The sequence below is a fragment of the Bos grunniens genome, chromosome 13, assembly GCF_055505025.1.
Source record: "Bos grunniens cultivar Pamir isolate PY7600 chromosome 13, Bosgru_T2T1.0, whole genome shotgun sequence".
In the NCBI taxonomy this organism is placed as follows: domain Eukaryota; kingdom Metazoa; phylum Chordata; class Mammalia; order Artiodactyla; family Bovidae; genus Bos; species Bos grunniens.
Window position 1 is genome coordinate 83,041,747 of NC_141177.1, and position 22,941 is coordinate 83,064,687.

The 22,941-nt window shown below is 40.1% G+C and overlaps 1 protein-coding gene across 2 annotated transcripts in view; it reads right to left on the reverse strand.

Annotated features, from left to right (window-relative positions):
- The window catches only part of PLCB1 (phospholipase C beta 1), an 863,757-nt gene that overhangs the window by 465,653 nt on the left and 375,163 nt on the right, over positions 1-22,941 (reverse strand). The gene's annotated exons all lie outside the window — the stretch shown is intronic.

Here is a 22,941-nt window from a genome sequence, read left to right on the forward strand (position 1 = left end):
TGCATAATTAATGTGTATGTTTTATTTCCTTTGTAGATAACTAACTCCTTTTCATGACTCAAATTAATTTTAACACCATGAAAAAATACAAAAAAGCAAACATCCAGAGAGAGTTGTGGCCAACACAGCTGCATTTCCTCTTTTAGGAATCCCCATGGGGTACATATTCCAGAGGGAAGATGTGGTCAAGTGACCAACCTCTAGCTGGTGGAATAAGACCTAAAGTGTGTGCTAACAACCAACCTCCACTGGTGATCCTCCATGTTCCTTTCCCTTTTGGCCTGCTGCAGCTTAGCAGGGTAAACTGGAAGTCTCTATTTGAAGATGATGAGCTATAAAATGTAAGAATCCTGGGTCTGTAAGTCATGGCCTGAAAAGAACAATCCACCATCTGGAGCATTTTGTAAACAACACACGTAGAGTCAAGTTCCTGAGATTTGGAGGTTCATGTTTTCTAGCATCTGGCATCAGGGAGGAAAATGGACTCCTTTCTTACCCTTCTTCTACCTGCATCCCGTCTTTATAATCTAGTGCTTTGATGTCATTCTTTAATCATCCAGAATAATTGAGTGATCACTGTAAGATCTGTAAATGAAAACTGTTGCCTGCCATAACAAAGAATGTCACCGCCATCAATTCATTAGTTTCCTCCAGAGTGAGCCCTGAGGGGACTCCGGATGGAGACAAATGGGCTGCCAGCTGCCAAGCCCTCAGCCAGGGCACCTGCCCCCACTGGTATACCCTGGGGGATTCAGAATGAGAAAGAACGAGATCTTAGCCCCAGACAGCTGAGGCCCAGATCAAAGCAACTATTTCAAGGAGCCCAGACTCTTGCATCTTCCCAGACACAGAAAAGTGCTAAATTCATCAACTTGAGATGTCTGGTTTCTTTAATCTTAATGTTTTGATCTTCCAGCTACCTGGTATTTGTTGCAAAACCCCCTACACATTCTGGTTCCCCTCTTAAATCTTTGGAGCAGTCTCTCAGACCTATTCTAGAAGCTGTCTCCGGGGCTTAAAGTCCTCAGAAAGTCCACCAAATAAAACATGATTCTCAAATTTCAGGTTGTGAATTTTTTTTTTCAATCAACAAATCTCAATGATTAAGATCACTTTTCATTTCGGAGAGTCATTCTACAAAATGATGGTATTCCTGGCATCAGTGTAGCTGGTCGAGATGGCTTTAACTATTATATCAGAGCTTGGTTTACACAACATCTACCTTCTACCTAATAATAAAACTAATTATCAGAACACCATCACTAGTACCATGGGCACAAAAATAAAATGAATAATACATGAAATAAGCAAAATGTTAAAGTTAAATGAAATAAAATAACAAAAAGAGAAAAAAAAAAAACTTTTCTGAGTTATATGCAGTAATTTATTTTGGCCGAAAATAAATTCCACAGTGGTTTGCAAACAATAATATCTTTAGAATCAAGTTATCTATGGTTAATTTGCCTTGAAACAAAAATTCAACTACTTTGCCAAAAACAAAACAAAAATTAAAAGCCGAATTTCCTAAGGAGCACATCACTAGTATCCTTAGGGGAAATTTGTTAGATGATCATTTTTGCGTGTATTATGAACATTGGATCATTTAAAAATCTTTTATATCTTCAACCCGAAGCAACAGTAACTGGCAAAAGCTATTTTTTTGTGGTTTGGGTGAGGGCAATAAGAGAGCCAGGAACAAATAAACTCTCAATTCCTATTTCCAGAAATAGCTGTATTCCCTACACATTTATGAGAAAATTTCAGGTTCACCAAAATATTATGTAAATGATATTTCCCAGAATTACATTTGCTTCATTAAAAAGAAGATTTTGGTTTCATTTAATAGGGACAGAGAAACTTTCCCAGCTAGACCTATAGCCCATAAGTGGAAGGCTGGTCAAAGCTCACACCTTGAAAATCAGCATGTGTTGAGTTTCAAGCTCTTTGAAATACCTAACAAAGAAGGCCTGCATATTCCAATTCACTTACCAGGAGGTCAATCATGAACTTTAGTGAAAAATCAACATGGCAGCTAGCAGAGAGGAATCACAAACTATTTGTCTCAAAAATTCCCAGTTGTTTTCCTTTCTGCTTAATTAATATTAACTTTCATTTGGTAAAATCTCAGGCTCCTTCCAATATTAATTATGATAATGTAACAGGTAACTTAGAAGGAAATGGCAACCCACTCCAGTGTTCTTGCCCGGAGAATCCCAGGGATGGGGGAGCCTGGTGGGCTGCCGTCTATGGGGTTGCACAGAGTCGGACACGACTGAAGTGACTTAGCAGCAGCAGCAGCAACAGGTGACTTACCAATTGCTGCTTCTCCACCTGGCTGTCATCCCTGTCCTATCATCACCATCAGAGCTCCCAAGAGTAACTCCCTTTCTATCATGGAATCTAGTATTTTTAAGGGCTGCCTTGGTGGCTCAGATGGTAAAGAATCTGCCTACAATGCAGGAGACCTGGATTCTCTCCCTGGGTTGGGAAGATCCCCTGGAAAAGGAAATGTCAACCCATTCCTGTATTTTTGCCTGGGAAACCTCATGGACAGAGGAGCCTGAACGGCTACAGTTTATGGGGGTCACAAGAGTTGGACACGACTGAGCAACTAACAGTTTCAGGTTTTAGGAAGATATCTGCTACCTGTGATATTGTGAACAAGGAAAAACAAATATTTGCTAATTTTGCTGTAACAATGCAAAACTAATAGCCACAGTGCTTGGTCATTGCATAGTTAAAGAGCAAAGGGATTAAATTTGGACAATGAGATATTTTGTGAGAAAGACTGCATTCTCATAACTTTTATTACAATATATTGTTTTATAATATATTGCTTTAATTGTCATATTTAATTATTAGTTATTCTTGTTAGTCTCTTATAATGTATTATTTATAAATTATACCATAGGTATATTTATATTTGTCATATAATTTATATATAAATTATATGGTAAAGTGCTTCCTTTACATGCAAAGGTATTAATAAAAATTTTTGACTTCCTAGAGAAAGGGAAAAAAATATGTATGGCGAGGTTGCTAAGATCTACAGTAGGAAATTATACCTATAAGACATCATGAGAGACTAACAACTCTAATGTGTATATATAGGAGAAAAGAACATATATTACTTTCAGGTATCTTGGAGGTCTTGGAACATATTCCCCAAGATAAGGGGAGACTATTGTAGACGCAAGCCCAACCCCCACAGAAAACACTTATGATGCTCATTTACATATTAAAGTTTCTAGGAAGCTTTTTAGCTAAGACACTGCATTCTACTTATTGAATCTAAGGTTCTACAGACTTTCAAGCTGCAGAATTGCTATTAACATCTAGGAACATTCATTCAGATATACCCATCTGAATGCAGAGTTCCAAAGAATAGCAAGGAGAGATATGAAAGCCTTCCTAAACGAACAATACAAATAGAGGAAAACAATAGAATGGGAAAGACTAGAGAACTCTTCAAGAAACTTAGAGATAACAAGGGAATATTTCATGCAAGGATGAGCACAAAAAGGACAGAAAAGGTATGGACCTAACAGAAGCAGATGATTTTAAGAAGAGGTGACAAGAATAAACAGAAGAACTGTAAAAAAAAGATCTTAATGACCAAGATAACCATGGCAGTATGATCACTCACCTAGAGCCAGACATCTTCCAGTGTGAAGTCAAGCAGGTCACAGGAATCATCACTACAAACAAAGCTGGTGGAGGTGATGGAATTCCAGTTGAGCTATTTCAAACCATAAAGATGATGCTATGAAAGTGCTACACTCAATATGCCAGCAAATTTGGAAACTCAGCAGTGGCCATAGGCCTAGAAATGGTCAGTTTTCATTCCAATCCCAAAGAAAGGCAATGCCAAAGAATGTTCAGACTACCACACAATTGCACTAATCTCCATGCTAGTAAAGAAATGCTCCAAATTCTCCAGTTCAGGCTTCAACAGTATGTGAACCAAGAATTTTCATATGTATAAGCTGCATTTAGAAAAGGCTGAGGAACCAGAGATCAAAATTACCAACATCTGTTGGATCACAGAAAAAGCAAGAGAATTCCGTAAAACCTATCAGTTCAGTTCAGCTGCTCAGTCGTGTCCAACTATTTGCAATCTCATGAACCGTAGCACGCCAGGCCTCCCTGTCCATCCTCCTGTCCAGGCCTCCTCCAGGAGTCCACCCAAACCCATGTCCATTGTGTTGGTGATGCCATCCAACCATCTCATCCTCTGTCGTCCCCTCCCTCTGTCATCCCCTCTGTCCGTCCCCCTGCCCTCAATCTTTCCCAGCATCAGGGTCTTTTCAAATTAGTCAGCTCTTTGCATCAGGTAGCCAAAGTATTGGAGTTTCAGTTTCAACATCAGTCCTTCCAATGAACACCCAGGACTGATCTCTTTAAATATGGACTGGTTGATTTCCTTGCAGTCCAAGGGACCTTCAAGAGTCTTCTCCAACACCACAGTTCAGAAGCATCAATTCTTCGGTGCTCAGCTTTCTTTATAGTCCATAATGACTACTGGAAAAATCATAGCTTTGACTAGACGGACCTTAATTGGCAAAGTAATATCTCTGCTTTTTAATATGCTGTCTAGGTGATCTGAACTAGGTTGATCATAACTTTCCTTCCAAGGAGTAAGCGTCTTTTAATTGCATGGCTGCAGTCACCATCTGCAGTGATTTGGGATCCCAGAAAAATAAAGTTAGCCATTGTTTCCACTGTTTCCCCATCTATTTCTCATGAAGTGATGGGACCAGATGCCATGATTTTAGTTTTCTGAATATTGAGTTTTAAGCCAACATTTTCACTCTCCTCTTTCACTTTCATCAAGAGGCTCTTTAGTTCTTCACTTTCTGCCATTAGGGTGGTGTCATCTGCTTATCTGAGGTTATTGATATTTCTCCCACAATCTGGACCCAGCTTGTTCTTCCTCCAGCCCAGCATCTTTCATGATGTACTCTGCATATAAGTTAAATAAGCAGGGTGACAATATACAGCCTTGACGAACTCCTTTTCCTATTTGGAACCAGTCTGTTGTTCCATGTCCAGTTCTAACTGTTGCTTCCTGACCTGCATATAGGTTTCTCAAGAGGCAGGTCACGTGGTCTGGTATTCCCATCTCTTTCAGAATTTTCCACAGTTTATTGTGATCCACACAGTCAAAGGCTTTGGCATAGTCAATAAAGCAGAAATAGATGTTTTTCTGGAACTCTCTTGCTTTTTTGATGATCCAGCAGATGTTGGCAATTTGATCTCTGCTTCCTCTGCCTTTTCTAAAACCAGCTTGAACATCTGGAAGTTCACGGTTCACGTACTGCTGAAGTCTGGCTTGGAGAATTTTGAGCATTACTTTACTAGTGTGTGAGATGAGTGCAATTGTGCGGTAGTTTGAGCATTCTTTGGCATTGCCTTTCTTTGGGATCGGAATGAAAACTGACCTTTTCCATTCCTGTGGCCACTACTTAGTTTTCCAAATTTGCTGGCATATTGAGTGCAGCTCTTTAACAGCACCATGTTTCAGGATTTGAAATAGCTCAACTGGGATGCCATCATCTCCACTAGCTTTGTTCATAATGATGCTTCCTAAGGCCCACCTGACTTCACATTCCAGGATGTCCGGGACTAGGTGAGTGGGAGTGATCACACCTTTGTGATTATCTTGGTTGTGAAGATCTTTTTTGTACAGTTCTTCTGTGTATTCTTGCCACCTCTTCTTAATATCTTCTGCTTCTGTTAGGTTCATACCATTTCTGTCCTATATCGAGCCCATCTTTGCATGAAATGTTCCCTTGGTATCTCTAATTTTCTTGAAGAGATCTCTAGTCTTTCCCATTGTATTCTTTTCCTCTATTTCTTTGCATTGATCGCTGAGGAAGGCTTTCTTATCTCTCCTTGCTATTCTTTGGAACTCTGCATTCAGATGCTTATATCTTTCCTTTTCTCCTTTGCCTTTCGCCTCTCTTCTTTTTACAGCTATTTGAAAGGCTCCTCAGACAGCCATTTTGCCTTTTTGCATTTCTTTTTCTTCGGGATGGTCTTGTTCCCTGTCTCCTATACAATGTCACAAACTTCCATTCATAGTTCATCAGGCACTCTATCTATCAGATCTAGTCCCTTCAATCTATTTCCCACTTCCACTATATAGTCATAAGGGATTTGATTTAGGTCATACCTGAATGGTCATACCTGAAAGGAAACGGCAACCCACTCCAGTATTCATGCCTGGAAAATCCCATGGATCAGAGGAGGCTGGTGGGCTACAATCCATGGGATCGCAAAGAGTCGGACATGAGTGAGCGACTTCTGTGTGTGTGTGTGTGTGTGTGTGTGTGTGAATGGTCTAGTGGTTTTCCCCACTTTCTTCAATTTAAGTACTGAATGTGGCAATAAGGTGTTCATGATCTGAGCCACAGTCAGCTCCTAGTCATGTTTTTCCTGACTGTATAGAGCTTCCCCATCTTTGGCTGCAAAGGATATAATCAATCTGATTTCATTGTTGACCATCTGGTGATGTCCATGTGTAGAGTCTTCTCTTGTGTTCTTGGAAGAGGGTGTTTACTATTACCAGTGTGTTCTCTTGGCAAAACTCTATTAGTCTTTGCCCTGCTTCATTCTGTAATCCAAGGTCAAATTTGCCTGTTACTCCAGGTGTTTCTTGACTTCCTACTTTTGCATTTCAGCCCCCTATAATGAAAGGATATCTATTTTGGGTGTTAGTTTTAGAAGGTCTTGTACATCTTCATAGAACCATTCAACTTCAGCTTCTTCAGCATTACTGGTTGGGGCATAGACTTGGATTACCATGTTATTGAACTGAGATTGCATCCAAGTACTGCATTTCAGACTCTTTTGTTGACTATGATGGCTACTCTATTTCTTCTAAAAAAAAAGTCTACTTCTGCGTTATTGACTACTTTAAAGCCTTTGACTGTGTAAATCACAACAAACTGTGGAAAATTCTTGAAGAGATGGGAATACCAGACCACCTTACCTGCTTTCTGAGAAACCTGTATGCAGGTCAGGAAGCAACAGTTAGAACTGGACATGGAACAGTGGAGTGGTACCAATTTGGGAAAGGAGTATTTCAAGGCTGTATATTGTTACCCTGCTCATTTAACTTATATACAGAGTACATCATGCAAATGCAGGCTGGATGAAGCCTAAGCTTGAATCAAGATTGTTAGGAGAAATATTAATAACCTCAGATATGCAGATGATACCATTTGAATCACAGAAATTGAAGAGGAACTAAAAAGCCTCTTGATGAAAGTGAAAGAGGAGAGTGATGAAGCTGTCTTAAAATACAACATTCAGAAAACTAAGATCTTGCCATCTGGTCCCATCACTTCGTGGCAAATAGATGGGGAAACAATGAAACAGTGAGATATTTTATTTTCTTGAGCCCCCAAATCACTGCAGTTTGTGCCTGTAGCCATTAAATTAAAAGACACTTCCTCCTTGGAAGAAAAGCTATGACCAACCTAGACAGGATATTAAAAAGCAGAGACATTACTTTTCCAACAAAGGTCCATTGAGTCAAAGCTATGGTTTTTCCAGTAGTCATGTATGGATGTGAGAGTTGGACTGTGAAGAAAGCTGAGCACAGAAGAATTGATGCTTTTAAACTGTGGTGTTGGAGAAAACTCTTGAGAGTCCCTTGGACTGCAAGGAGATCAAACCAGTCAATCCTAAAGGAAATCAGTCCTGAATATTCATTAGAATGACTGATGCTGAACCTAAAGCTCCAGTACGTTGGCCACCTGATGAGAACTGACTCACTGGACAAGACCTTGATACTGGGAAAGACTGAAGGCAGGAGAAGGGGACAACAGAGGATAAGATGGTTGGATGGCATCACTGACTCAGTGGATGTGAGTTTGAGCAAGCTCTGGAAGATGGTGAAGGACAGGGAAGCCTGGTGTGCTGCAGACCATGGTGTTGCAAGGAGTCCAACACAACTGAGAGACTGAATAACAACAACAATCAGTCCCATTGGCTCCAGAATCATTATCAAGTGTTTTGGGCATCAATAGAAGTTATCAAAATCTAAACTATTTATATTATGGAATTTTTCTACCTATTTTGTTCCTTTATTACAGTAAAGTTCATCAAACTATGTGCATGGTTTATGTAATTTTAAAAAAATACATATCTATTCCTTCCACTGAAGAATTGCTTTATAAATTTTATTTTGATTAATGTCTTTAAATGCAACATGACACTCCAACTGAAAGTTACAGTAAATGGTGAAACATTCAATTTCTGAGACTCATACTGTATCTTCTAGATAATATTTTAAAAATACTATGAATGAATAAATCTGTATACCCATATGCCAAAGCAAAAAAAAAAAATAAAATAAAATCTTGCAGACGTTCTAAAGACTCCTGAAGGAAGTTTTGTACAAAAATCACAAGCTTATTATTTGAGGATGATTAAAAATAAGATCTATGGAATATTTATTTCCCCTTCTAGATAATGACATTAAGTAAAACGTGCTTCTTTGCAACTGATGTTGTGATATTACCTAAGTAGAAGTTAAAACAATGCAAGAGTAACTATACAAAAAGTTCCCAGTTTAAGCATTCCAAGACTACAGTTAGGAAAATGAAAAAACTCTCATGTGTTAAACAGTAGGTCATATTAATGTTGTCCTGAATATAGTATAGAAGTGAAAAAAAATAAAAGATTGAGGGCAGGAGGAGAAGGGGTTGACAGAGGACGAGATGGTTGGATGGCATCACTGACTCAATGGACTTAAGGTTGATCAAGCTCCAGGAGCTGGTGCAGGACAGGGAAGCCTGGTGTGCTGCAGTCCATGGGGTCGCAGACCAAAACACGGGACCATGACATTCTAAGTATTTTAAATGAAAGGAGTTTGTAAAGTAGCATAAGCTACTACTGCTGCTAAGTTGCTTCAGTCGTGTCTGACTCTGTGCGACCCCACAGACGGAAGCCCACCAGGCTCCCCCGTTCCCGGGATTCTCCAGGCAAGAACACTGGAGTGGGTTGCCATTTCCTTCTCCAATGCAGGAAAGTGAAAAGTGAAAGGGAAGTCGCTCAGTCATGTCCGACTCTTAGCGACCCCATGGGCTGCAGCCTACCAAGCTCCTCCATCCATGGGATTTTCCAGGCAAGAGTACTGGAGTGGGGTGCCATTGCCTTCTTCGAAAGTAGCATAAAGAGGATGGTAATTCTGACTTCTCCTCTGCTCTTCTTCCGTGAAACAGGTTATAAGACCATCCAGAGGGAAGTGCTCTCCTCCTGGAGGAAAGGAGCATCCTTATATCCAAAGATAAAGAGATGTCCAGAAGATTCTGAACAAACAGGCCTTCCTAAGTTTGCCCCAGTTTATAACACTTACCTGTACTCCTGGATCTATCATATGTCTTTACACCTGTCATTCTTCAACAAATCTAGCCTAAAATACTAATCAGCTATTTCTTTGGGTCTTGTTTTTTTCCTATGCAGGTTCTTGTGTCATGTAAAACTTGCATTAAATAAATTTGTATGCTTTTCTCCTGTTAATCTGTCTCTATCACTTTAATTTTCAGATCTAGCCAGGGACTCTAAGCGGGTCAAAGAAAACGCTTTCCTCCCCTACTCTATTAAACCAAATATTGACCTGTTGTTACTAATTGGCAAATCTTAGTTATCATGATTAAGATTAAGAAGAGGTGACAAGAATACACAGAAGACTATACATAAAAGATCTTAATAACCTGGATAACCACAAGCCTGCCATCCTGGAGTCTGAAGTCAAGTGAACCTTAGGAAACATTACTTCAAATGAAGCTAGTGGAGGTGATAGCATCCCAGGTGAGGTATTTAAAATCCTAAAAGATGATGCTATTAAAACGCTGCACTCAGTGTGTCAGCAAATTTGGAAAACAGCAGTGGCAACAAGACTGGCAAAGTCAGTTTTCAGTCCAGTCTCAAAGAAGGGCAATGCCAAAAATGTTCAAACTACCATATAATTGTGCTCATTTCACATGCTAGCAAGGTTATGCTCCAAAATCCTTCAAGCTATGCTCAGCAGTACAGGAACTGAGGACTTCTTAATGGCAGAGGAACCAAAGATCAAATTGCCTACATTGGTCGGATCATGGAAAAAGCAAGGGCATTTCAGAAAAACATCTACTTCTGCTTCAGTGACTACACTAAAGTCTTTGCGGGAGAAATTCAATAACCTCAGATATGCAGATGACACCACCCTTATGACAAAAAGCAAAGAAGAACTAAAGAGCCTCTTGAGGAAAGTGAAAGAGGAGAGTGAAAAAGTTGGTAAAACTCAACATTCAGAAGACTAAAATCATGGCATCTGGTCCCATCACTTACTGGCAAATAGATGGAGAAACAATGGAAACACTGACAGATTTTATTTTGGGGGCTCCAAAATCACCTCAGATGGTGACTGCAGCCATGAAACTAAAAGATGCCTGTTCCTTGGAAGAAAAGCTATGACCAACCTAGACAGCATATTAAAAAGCAAAGACATTACTTTGCCAACAAAGATCTGTCTAGTCAAAGCGATGATTTTTCCAGTAGTCATGTGTGGGTGTGAGAGTTGGACTATAAAGAAAGCTGAGTGCTGAAGAATTGATGCTTTTGAACTGCGGTGCTGGAGAAGACTCTTGAGAGTCTCTTGGACTGCAAGGTGATCAAATCAGTAAATCCTAAAGGAAATCAGTCCTGAATATTCACTGGAAGGACTAATGCTGAAGCTGAAACTTCAATACTTTGGCCACCTGATGCGAAGAAGTGACTCATTGGAAAAGACCCTGATACTAGGAAAGATTGAAGGCAGAAGGAGAAGGGGACAACAGAGGATGAGATGGTTGGATGGCATCACCAACTCAATGGACATGAATTTGAGCAAGCTCCGGGAGCTGATGATGGACAGGAAGAGCTGGTGTGCCGTAGTCCATGAGGTAGCAATGGGTAGGACTCGACTGAGCAACTGAACTGAACTGAACTGAAAGTCTTTGTGTGGAACACAACAAATGGTGGAAAATTCTTAAAGAGACAGGAGTATCAGACTAACCTACCTGGCTCTTGAGAAACCTGTATGTGGGTCATGAAGCAACTGTTAGAACTGGGCATGGAACAGTTCAAAATCAGGAGAGTAGTACGACAAGCCTGTATAATGTCACCCTACTTATTTAACTTACACGAAGACTATATGAAGTGAACTGCCAGGCTGGATGAATCACAAGCTGGAATCTAGACCGATGGGAGAAATATCAATAATTTCAGGCATGTGGATGATACCACTCAAATGGTAGAAAATGAGGAGAAACTAAGGAGCCTCTTGATGAAGGTAAAAGAGAAGAGTGAAAGCCAGTCTTTACTGGCTGAGCTACAAGGGAAAGCTCGTCCCTCCCCTCACCTCTTCCTTTCTTTCACCGTGCTCATTTCATTAATTAATCACTTTCAAACAAAAGCAAATGGTTAACCAGAGCAAAGTAAACAAACCCACAAAAATCACGACTCAATTTTTCCGACTCAATTTTTCCAACTCAATTATAAAGATATATAACCCAGTTCTAAAAAAATATATGAGAACAGGATCTGAATAAATATTCTCCAAAATGAGAAACAGAAATGACCAACGAGCACATGTAAAGATGCTCACCATCTCTAAGATTGGGTAAATGCAAATGAGACATCAACTCATATCTAGGATAACGGTTATAAACAAAAAGACAAATAATCACAGGCGTTGCTGAGGATAGGGAGAAACTGGAATTGTAATGCTCTGCTGATGTGGGTGTGTGTTAGTCACTCAGTCGTGTCTGACTCTTTGTGACCCCACTGACTGCTGATAAGAAAGTAAAAAATGCAACTCTTTGTGTACACAATCTGGAGCTTCCTGAAAATTTAAACTCAGAGTTACCATATGACACTTTCCTTGGTATATAGCAGAGAGAAATGACATGGGAGAGAGGCAGCAAAGACACCACAGATGTGAATGCCTCAGAACTGATCGACCCATCCTCATTTTAGGAAGGTGAACAAATCCTGAGGGATACCTAAAAGAAAACCCACATCTGGAGACGTAACAGTGGAACCGGAGAACAAGCGAGGCACTGTAAAAATGTTGTTTTCAGTCGCTAAGTTGTGTCCAGCCCTTTGTAACCCTGTAGACTGCAACATACCAGGCTTCCCTGTCCTTTGCTATCTCCCAGAACTTGCTCAAACTCATGTCCGTTGGATCAATGATTCCTTCCAACTATCTCATCCTCTGTCGCCCCCTTCTCCTCCTGCCCTCAATCTTTCCCAGGACCAGTGTTTTTGCCAGTGAGTTGGCTCACTGCATCAGGTGGCCAAAGCACAGGACCTTCAGCTTCAGCATCAGTTCTTTCAAGGAATATTCAGGATTGATTTCTTTTAGGATTGACTGGTTTGATGTCCTTTCTGTCCAAGGGAGTCTTCTCCATTAGCACAGTTCAAAAGCATAAATTCTTCAGCGCTCAGCCTTCTTGATGGTCCAATTCTCACATCTATTCATGACTACTGGAAAAACCATCGCTTTGACTATACAGACCTGTGTTGGTAAATGATGTCACTGCTTTTTAATATGTTGCCTAGGTTTGTCATAGCTTTTCTCCTAAGGAGCAACCAGAAGAAAAGGTAACTTCAGGTAGAGCAACTGGACTGACAGCCAACTTGTCAACAGCTTTAGTGGGTCCCAGACTGTGGGAGATCCTTGTCATTGTGCCAAGAGGCAACCAGTGTCAACCCAGAACCAGAGCCCAGTGAATCTTTCAGTATAAAGGATAAAATTAAGTTATTTTCATTTTTAAAAAAAAGGTAAATGTTTAACAACAGATCCTAACTAGAGAAATTTGTACAGAATGCTCCAGACAGAAGGAAAATAATTACAAATGCAAATGAAAAATCAGAGACACATAGGCAAACTAAGAAACCAGTAAACATACAAGTGAGTTTAAATAAGCATTGATTATATTAAAATAACTATTTGTGTGGCTAAAGAAGATAAAAAATAAATAAATATTGGATAATAGCTGAAATTTGAATGTTTAACATTTTTATTATTTAAGACAAATATAAAGATGTTGATTAAATAAGAATTAAGTATTAAGTTAAAATTTCCAGGATAACCAAGAGATTAGAGAAAAGAATACAATATGCAAATTCAAACTAACTCAGCAGGGAAAAGAAAAAGAATAAACCTGGAAAAACTGAGACAAATATAGAGCAGTGAAACATGAATGATTGTAGCTAATTGCATCAACATAAATAAATTACAAGTAGCGCTACTGAATGAAAAATCAAGTTTCACAGGGATGTATACAATATGATTTTGTTTATATTCAGTGTGATTTTTTGTCAAAGGCTCCTAAAAGCATGTAAAATTAAACAACATACTTTTAGAGCTTTTTGGTCTGTAGTACAACTATAAAGAGAAGGATGGGAAAAATAAGCATGGAATTCATAACAGCGGTTATTGCTGGGGAAGAAAAGCTGGAGATAGGGTGGGATGCACAGACAGCTTCCAAGATAGGGCAAGTTGGTGGTGTTCATGTATGTGCTGATTAGTCACTCAGTCGTTTCCAACTCTGTGACCCCATGGTCTGTAGCCTGCCAGGCTCCTCTGTCCATGGAATTTTCCAGACAAATATACTGGAGTGGATTGCCACTTCCTTCTTCAGGGGATCTACCTGACCCAGGGATTGAACCCACATCTCCTGCATCTCCTGCACTGCATGTGGATTCTTTACCACTGTACCACTTGGGAAGTCCCATTTTATTATTATTCTTTGAATATTTTATATGCATTATAAACATTTCAGTATATATGCAATACACAATTAAAAGCATGTGTGTGCAAGTACAAACTCACACAGACACACAGACACACACACTAATATGCTGTTCTGTGCCAGGTCAGATTGTTCCTGGAAAAAAATGCCTTTATTTGTAGAAACCTTAGTTTAAGGAGATGAACACAATCTGAAAAAATAAAGGTCATCATGTCAGGGAGGTGTCTAGAAATCAGAGGGCATTGGAAATATCATTACATGAACTAACGGCAGTTTTTCCATCTAAGAATGGAGAAGTTAAATGGCTTCAGGACGCTTTTTATAGCATTTAGGTGCTTTTTATAGTCAACTGGTTAGACGGATCCATGGAAAAAGTTAGTATTGATCCATGGCAATTTATGAAGTCATATAGATTCAGGTTTATTAAAGGGCAGACATTCTGCTCTCTATCTCAGACATGGTTCAGAGCTGAAATTTGGCAACACAGGAGGAGTTAAAATATTTGCATAAGGACAGATTTAGCCTTCTTATGGGATTTCTGGTGTTAGATAACGTTTGAAACATGTTATAGTCAGTCTTTGGAGAAGGAAATGGCAATCCACTCCACAATTCTTGCCTGGAGAATTCCATGGACAGAGGAGCCTGGCGGGCTACAATCCATGGGGTCTCAAAGAGTCGGCCACGACTGAGAGACTGAGCACATAATCAACCTGGGCTTCCCAGGTGGCACTCGTGGTAAAGAACCCGCCTGCAAATTCAGGAAATGTAAGAAATGTGGATTTGATCCCTGGGTCAGGAAGATCTCCTGGACGCAAGCATGGCAACCCATTTCAGTATTCTTGCCTGGAAATGCCATGGACAGAGAAGCCTGGAGGGCTACAGTCCATGGGGTTGCAAAGATTGGAAACGACTGAAGCGACTTAGCATGCATGCTGCTGCTACTGCTAAGTCACTTCAGTCATGTCCGACTCTGTGCAACCCCATAGACGGCAGCCCACCAGGCTCCCCTGTCCCCAGGACTCTCCAGGCAAGAACACTGGAGTGGGTTGCCATTTCCTTCTCCAGTGCATGGAAGTGAAAAGTGAAAGTGAAGTCGCTCAGTCGTGTCCGACTCTTCGCGACCCCATGGACTGCAGCCTACCAGGCTCCTCCACCCACGGGATTTTCCAGGCAAGAGTACTGGAGTGGGTTGCCATTGCATGCATAGCCAATCTTCAGATATGAAAATTTCCCTTTGGGTCACTTTATACTTCATGGAAACATCTCTCTTGCTTTATAGATACCAGGCTTTCAGAGGCTGTCCAGAACTATGTTTTACATTTTTATGGTCATGTTTTATACCCATATGGTCATTTTTCACATGATATTTCTACAACAGCCTGCAATTCTCTGGTTTCCTCTTTGATAGTGGAACTCCTAATTATGGATGCTTGATGCAGAAAAAAACAGCAAACATATAAGTTTTTCTTTTGCTTACATAACAATGTCTGCAGGTTTGTAGGGCTGTTACAGCTGTTTAGGGTTCTGGGTTTTAGGTTTTTCTGCTCTGATATTTTCACACTGTGGATTTTGTCTCCATGATCACAAGATAGTTACCAGGCCTCAATTTTTCATTTGAATGAGACTGGAATAACACAAAAAGGTATTCTCAGAATTATTTGTTTTTTTCATTCATGGAAGGAGGCTCTTCATAGTGTTTTCTGCTTATTGACCAGTGGTAGTTCATGGTCTATAACATTTGAGACATGATTAGGAAAATAAAGTATTTTTCATCCAAGTCTTACTGCGGAGGGAGGTGGAAAGAAAACACACTTCAGTGATGAGACAGTTGGAGTTTGGGCCCTTTTTCCTGCCATAAAAACTCAGACCAAAGACAGTGTTGACTCAGTCTTAAGAAACTGTTAACAGTTAACACACCATGTTGGTTTTTAGTTTATCAAGGCTGGCTGATTTACTTTAAAATGTAATGTATAGTGAAGGTAAAATGTCTATAAAGAAACACTGATGAATGCAAAGAGGAAGATGAATTTTGCAATATCAAGTTTTAAACAAAACAATGTATTTAATAAGGTTTAGGGCTTCCCTTGTGGCTCAGCTGGTAAAGAATCTGCCTGCAATGTGGGAGGCCTGGGTTTGATACCTGCATTGGGAAGAACCCCTGGAGAAGGGAAGGGCTACCCACTCCAGTATTCTGGCCTAGAAAATGCCATGGACTGTATAGTCCATGGGGTCTCAAAGAGCAACTTTCACGTTCACGTTCATGGAGCTTATTTAAGAATACATAAAATCAGACAGCTGCATTATAAGCTATAAACACTTCAACTGAGAAACATAAAATCAATCCATCCTATTTCAGAAATGCCTTGATTTGTCTTAATCAATCATTCTTAAATCATTCTGATGAAGGTCTCAGTTCAATGCATTTATAAATCATGATTGTAGAAAGGTCACTGGATGGCTGTTCCATGCCACCACCAGTAGTAAGAAGGCCATCAATATTTTCAGAACTCAACACATTTGCAAACAAAAAAAAGAGCTTAAAAAGTTTATTCAGTCTCAATGGCAGCTCAATGTGTTTATACATGTAAAGTGTTTCAAATAGTCTGTACACTTGCTAAATGTTAGCTATTGTGATTTTTCTTATGCTCATGAAGCAAACAATGCTTTATTGAAAAGGGATGTGGGGAAAAAAAGGCTATTCCAAAGCCAATCTGCTCAAGAAAATATGTCTGTTGTTCATTTGATCACTATAAACAAGTGGGACATTAGGCTTTTGGCGAGTTGGAGTGGGGTATATTTAAGATGAAATGGATTCATACAATTCCAATTACACTTAGCAAGACATTTATGACCCACACTTATTAGCAAATCTAATCAAAGAGCACATAGTTCCCAAGCAAAAATACTATATCCATTTCTAAAACAAAGCAATGCAATGCCATACAGTGAGAGAAACTTGTAAAAGTCTTCCTCCTTGACCATCTGATCTGTTTTCTCCCCATGAAGAAATATACAAACTGCACATGAGTTTGTGGTATCATTTCACTTCCCAATTAAGACTGCCATCCTGTCCACATAAGACATCTTTCTCTATTAGTTCACCAGAAATAAAAATATTTAGGGGACGGAAAGAACACATGCTAATATAACAACAAAAACTAGCATTTCCAGAACAAATATCACTTGAAAAAGTGATTTGACAAAAATTTCATGTGAATAACACCTGTGAATAGCAACCCTATGTGATAGGTATTACCATAATCATGATTACTATTTTGAGATGAGTAAATTGAAGCTTAGAGGGATTAAGTGACTTGTCAGAAATTATCCTGTAATTGGTGGAGGCAGAACTACCTACACACTATGCCATGTAGCTTTAAAGTAAAACAATTTTTTGTTGTATGACAGTTCCATGAACCTGCTTTCAAAATTGGAAATAGATCTCTCACTAGGAATGCTGTTTACATGGACACATAATGTTCTTAGCCCTATGCAAGATTCTGGAAGTTCAGAGATCAGTTCAGTTCAGTCGCTCCGTAGTGTCCGACTCTTTGTGACCCCCGTGAACCACAGCATGCCAGGCCTCCCTATCCATCACCAACTCTGGAGTCAACCCAAACCCATGTCCATTGAGTTGGTGATGCCATCCAACCATCTCATCCTCTGTTGTCCCCTTCTCCTCTTGCCCTCTATATTTTCCAGCATGAGGGTCTTTTCAAATGAGTCAGCTCTTTGCATCAGGTGGCCAAAGTACTGGAGTTTCAGCTTCAGCAACAGTCCTTCCAATGAACACCTAGGATTGATCTCCTTTAGGATGGACTGGTTGGATCTCCTCGCAGTCCAAGGGACTCTCAAGAGTCTTCTCAAACACCACAGTTCAAAAGCATCAATTCTTCTGTGCTCAGCTTTCTTTATAGTCCAACTCTCACATCCATACATGACCACTGGAAAAACCATGGCCTTGACTAGATCGACCTTTGCTGGCAAAGTAATGTCTCTGCTTTTTAATATGCTGTCTATGTAAAAAGCTGTCAATCTTGAGATCACCCTTCTCGAGACTGGGGAAAATCAATGAACTGTAAAGACCTTATTGTAAGTCCTCTGATGTAGTCAAATATTGTGGGCAGCTATTAAAATACAGACTAATTAAAATCAGTAAAATAAAATTTCAGTTTCCCAGTTACACTAGCCACATTTCAAGTGCTCAGTACTCACACGGGGCAGTGGTCACTGCTTTGGACAATGCAGATATGGAATATTTTAACTGCTGCAGAAAGTTCTATGAAAAGGCACTGCTCGAGGGCCTTGGGACTCATGGTTGCTCTGAGCATCATCTCATCACCTGGGAGCTGGTTAGTCATGAAGAATCTCAGGCCCCATACCAAACCTACTGAATCAGAACAATTGCAAAAGCCCCCAGTGATTGCTATGAATATTCAAATCTTAAATGAGGTGTTTTATAGAAAAGCTTAAAGCTTTCCCCACTCAAACCAAGTAAAATATGTGAGATGGCGAGTGTGTGGAAGAGGGCAACAGTGAGGAATATTTAGAAGACTATAGAGGATTTTATATCCAGAACAAACACTAGAAGGTCAATAATAACAGACGTCCCTGGTGGTCCAGTGGTTGATAATCCACCTGCCAGTGCAGGGGTAGTGGGTTCAACCCGTGGTCCAGGAGGATTCCACATGCTGCAAAGCAACGGGGCCTGTGGGCAAAAATTACTGAGCCCGTGCTCTGGAGCCTGTGAGCCGCAACGACTGAGCCCACACACCACAATGACTGAAGCCCACATGCCTAAAGCCCTGCTCTGCAACAAGACAGGCCACCACAGTGAGAAGCCTGAGCACCTCAGTTGGAGAGCAGCCCCTCTCACTGCAACTGGAGGGGCCTGTGCTCAGCAGTGAAGATCCAGCTCAGCTAAATAAATAAAATTTTTTTAAAGTGTCAGTAATAAAATGAATGGTCATCAAATATGGATAACCTACATATCAAGCAGCAAACAGAGATTTGCTCATGTTAAAAGCAACCACTTCTTGTGGACAGAATTTTGGACTGTGCTTGGTGCAGACAGCACATTCACCTTGTGTTCTGACAAATGTTTGAGAAGAGGGACTGTTTTCAATGGAACTTGAGCAAGCAGAACAATCTCCAGGAGGCGTTCACAGGGCTCTGAGCAGGGTGTACTGGAGGTAGACGCACTGAGAGTCAGCAAGCATGTATCTAGAAATTATGCTCGAAGCCCTGAGTAAGAACAGGATCACTTCCCAGCTCTGAGGGAAGGCCAGGAAAGTAGTTGTGGGGCCCCTTCTGATTGCTCTTGGGTGATCTCCACATGTGACTATAGCCAAGAAGTCTAGAAAATGCTGTGAATGCTGTGATTAAGAAGGGTGTACTGGAAATCAGAACCCACCATGATAATGTCTCTGCTATTGCCTCATTCTAATCTTGAGTATGGAAGAAAATCTCTACCACTTTTCTGTTAACAAAGAAGATCTGCACAAATAAGTCTTTTCTATCCATAGAGACCAAACTGGCTTAGGAACATAATACATTAGTTCACAAACATCTTCTAAACTAAGAATTACCAATGAAATTGGCATAATATGAATGTAATTCAGTTGTCTGATATTTACATTCATTAGACTTGGGGAAGATATTACACAGTAAGTAGATTACACACCTTTCACTAATTCTAGGAAATCCTATTGGTGAATGTACTCTCATTCATCACTCCAAGGTAATTTTTAGAAACCCTGCCTAGGAGTTGTACCATTCAAAGTAGTGGTTTGTGAAATAATCTCGAATATAGTGGGGGCATGTAGAAATGTCGTGACCTCCAGGGAAGATCATGGCATGCAATGGTTTCAATGATCTGAGGTCATCTGAGGTTCCTGGAACAATCTCAATAGATAATTAATTCGGTCACATTTTTCATGAGCATCATGGTAGTCACATTAAAAATGTTAATATCACACACCTATTTCATAAAAGCATACTTAACTATCATTCTTTTAATACTTGAAATCTTATACTATATAAGAGCATTTATTAGTGACCCTAAATCAAGTCTGCACACAAAATTCAAGTGACCAGAACCTGGTAACAACAATAAAGGCAGCTGCAACACATAACAGACTAGAGTCTCAAGCATCACATTACAAAGGACCAGACCACAAAAGTAAGTACTCAATGTCAATAATTTACTATATAACGATTCTCTAGGAACTATATTAATCCCTGTCCAAAGAATATTATCAAAAAGCAAAGGATGACTTCCAGACAGATGCACATTCAGATCCAAATACAATTACTATGCAAATACCTTATGATAAAATTAACTTGCTTAGTCAAAACTTTTTCTTGGAGATAAGTAGACAGATTTCCATGATGTAGCTGCATAAGGGTTTTTTTGGTTCACCTTGTAGCCCATTGTGTTCCTACAAAGATGGATATGAATAAATACCACTGTCACTTCCTTCGCTTCAAACCAATCACATTCTTCAGAGATACTGCTAGATCTCAGCTTTGACACTGTCTAATGCTGAAGCTGAGGCTGAAGCTCCAATACCTTTGGCCACCTGATGCCAAGAGCTGACTATTGGAAAAGACCCTGATGCTGGAAAAAATTAAGGGCAAGAGAAGAAGGGGGTGACAGAAGATGAGATGGTTGAGTGTTCACTGATTTGATGGACGTGAGTTTCAGCAAACTCATGGAAATAACGATGGACTGTCTCTACATGGTGTGCTTCAGTTCAGGGCGTCACAAAGAGCCACGACTTAGCGACTGAACGACAACGACAACATCGATGTAGCCTTATGCCTCCATGTAAAATCTTGACAAGCCAGAATGGCTGCGATCCACAAGTCTACAAATAATAAATGCTGGAGAGGGTGTGGAGAAAAGGGAACCCTCTTACACTGTTGGTGGGAATGCAAACTAGTACAGCCACTATGGAGAACAGCGTGGAGATTCCTTAAAAAACTGGAAATAGAACTGCCTTATGATCCAGCAATCCCACTGCTGGGCATACACACTGAGGAAACCAGAAGGGAAAGAGACACGTGTACCCCAATGTTCATCGCAGCACTGTTTATAATAACCAGGACATGGAAGCAACCTAGATGTCCATCAGCAGATGAATGGATAAGAAAGCTGTGGTACATATACACAATGGAGTATTACTCAGCCGTTAAAAAGAATACGTTTGAATCAGTTCTAATGAGGTGGATGAAACTGGAGCCTATTATACAGAGTGAAGTAAGCCAGAAGGAAAAACATAAATACAGTATACTAACGCATATATATGGAATTTAGAAAGATGGTAACAATAACCCGGTGTACGAGACAGCAAAGGAGACACTGATGTATAGAACAGTCTTATGGACTCTGTGGGAGAGGGAGAGGGTGGGAAGATTTGGGAGAATGGCATTGAAACATGTAAAATGTCATGTAAGAGATGAGTTGCCAGTACAGGTTCGATGCACGATGCTGGATGCTTGGGGCTAGAGCACTGGGACGACCCAGAGGGATGGTATGGGGAGGGAGGAGGGAGGAGGGTTCAAGATGGGGAACACATGTATACCTGTGGCGGATTCATTTTGATGTTTGGCAAAACTAATACAATTATGTAAAGTTTAAAAATAAAATAAAATTAGAAAAAAATCTTGACAAGCAATTTACATTTTATCCTACATTGACTTTTAATTCTGTTGAAATAAAATCTAAACATTTCATAGAGTAGACACCACGTTATTAGAATATTTGGTAGAGTGTCAAGCTCTATACAAACATTTCATGCATCTGAGTGATCTTTCTGGACTGGATGGCACATTATTATCACTGTTTTTAAGTAAGAAAAGTTATTTTTGAAGGTCAGATTCTTTATCTGTAAAGGAAGAAGTCACATAAGAATCGAGAACGACAATCGTACACGTCTTTCATCTCAGGCAGGTGATGTCAGTGAGGTCATCACTGACCAAACGGGACAAGCAGCAGTAACGGACTGCGGAACTCAAGTTTTCCATTTCACCTGAGGATGGTGGGGTCACCTAGTGCTTAAGGGTAAAAGCTTTGGACATTTCTTTGGACAAGGAAATCTCCTTCCCCTTGGAATCAGCATGTCCAGACCTATGTGGAAGGTTCCCTTTCTATACATTAAGCAAAGGACTTATAATTGTTGACAGATAAAGAAGCTGGAACACTGGAATTTATCATTAAGTTGGAAGTGGAGGGAATGAACACTTAGTAAGCTAAAATGTTCATCTGCTCATTCAACAGATATTAATTGACCAGACAAATTGAACATACAAACAGACAACGGCCAGACCATATATGACAAGACAACTCTGACCACGACCTCTGTGGTAACCAGACTATGAAGCAAAACCAAAAGCTCTGCAACAACTGGCTACAAACAACCATTATTTGGTCAATGACTTTCATCTTTCCTACTTACGTCCCCACCATCCTTCCAACTCAGGATCAACCAGAGGAAGCCAAGTATGCTTCCTCAAGCACATCAGATGCCCACTTCTAGTCAGCTGAACTCCAGCTTCCCCATGCCCAAATCCTTCCAGAAAACCCTACCTGAAAACTTCTTTGTTTTAATGTAAAGGCTTCCTATTCTTCTGCCTGCCTTGGAGTCTCTGCCAAATACAAGTAATCGTTGCTGACACCCTTGCCAGGTCTAAATGAATAGTTTTGTTAATTCACATTTGCACGGTCTTCATTTATTTCCACAAACACATATTTAAAACAACTTTAAAAAGTGATCCAGAGGGATGGTATGGGGAGGGAGGTGGGAGGGGGGTTCAGGATGGGGAACATGTGTGCAGCCATGGCGGATGCATGTTGATGTATGGCAAAACCAATACAATATTGTAAAATAAAATAATAATAATAATAAAATTAAAAAAATAAAGTGTAGTGAATTCATATCATTCAGTCATATTCACAAAAATTTAATAAAAACAGCAGTTCACACACACAAAAAAGTGATCCTGAAAGTGAATGAAGAGAGTGATTTTACAAAGAGGAAGGCACTCAGAGTGACACACAGGATGGCATGCTAAGGACAGTACTGACAGCTGAGTGTATCTGGAGGGTAAAGAGGTGTGTAGGGGTGTGTGTGTGTGTGTGTGTGTGTGC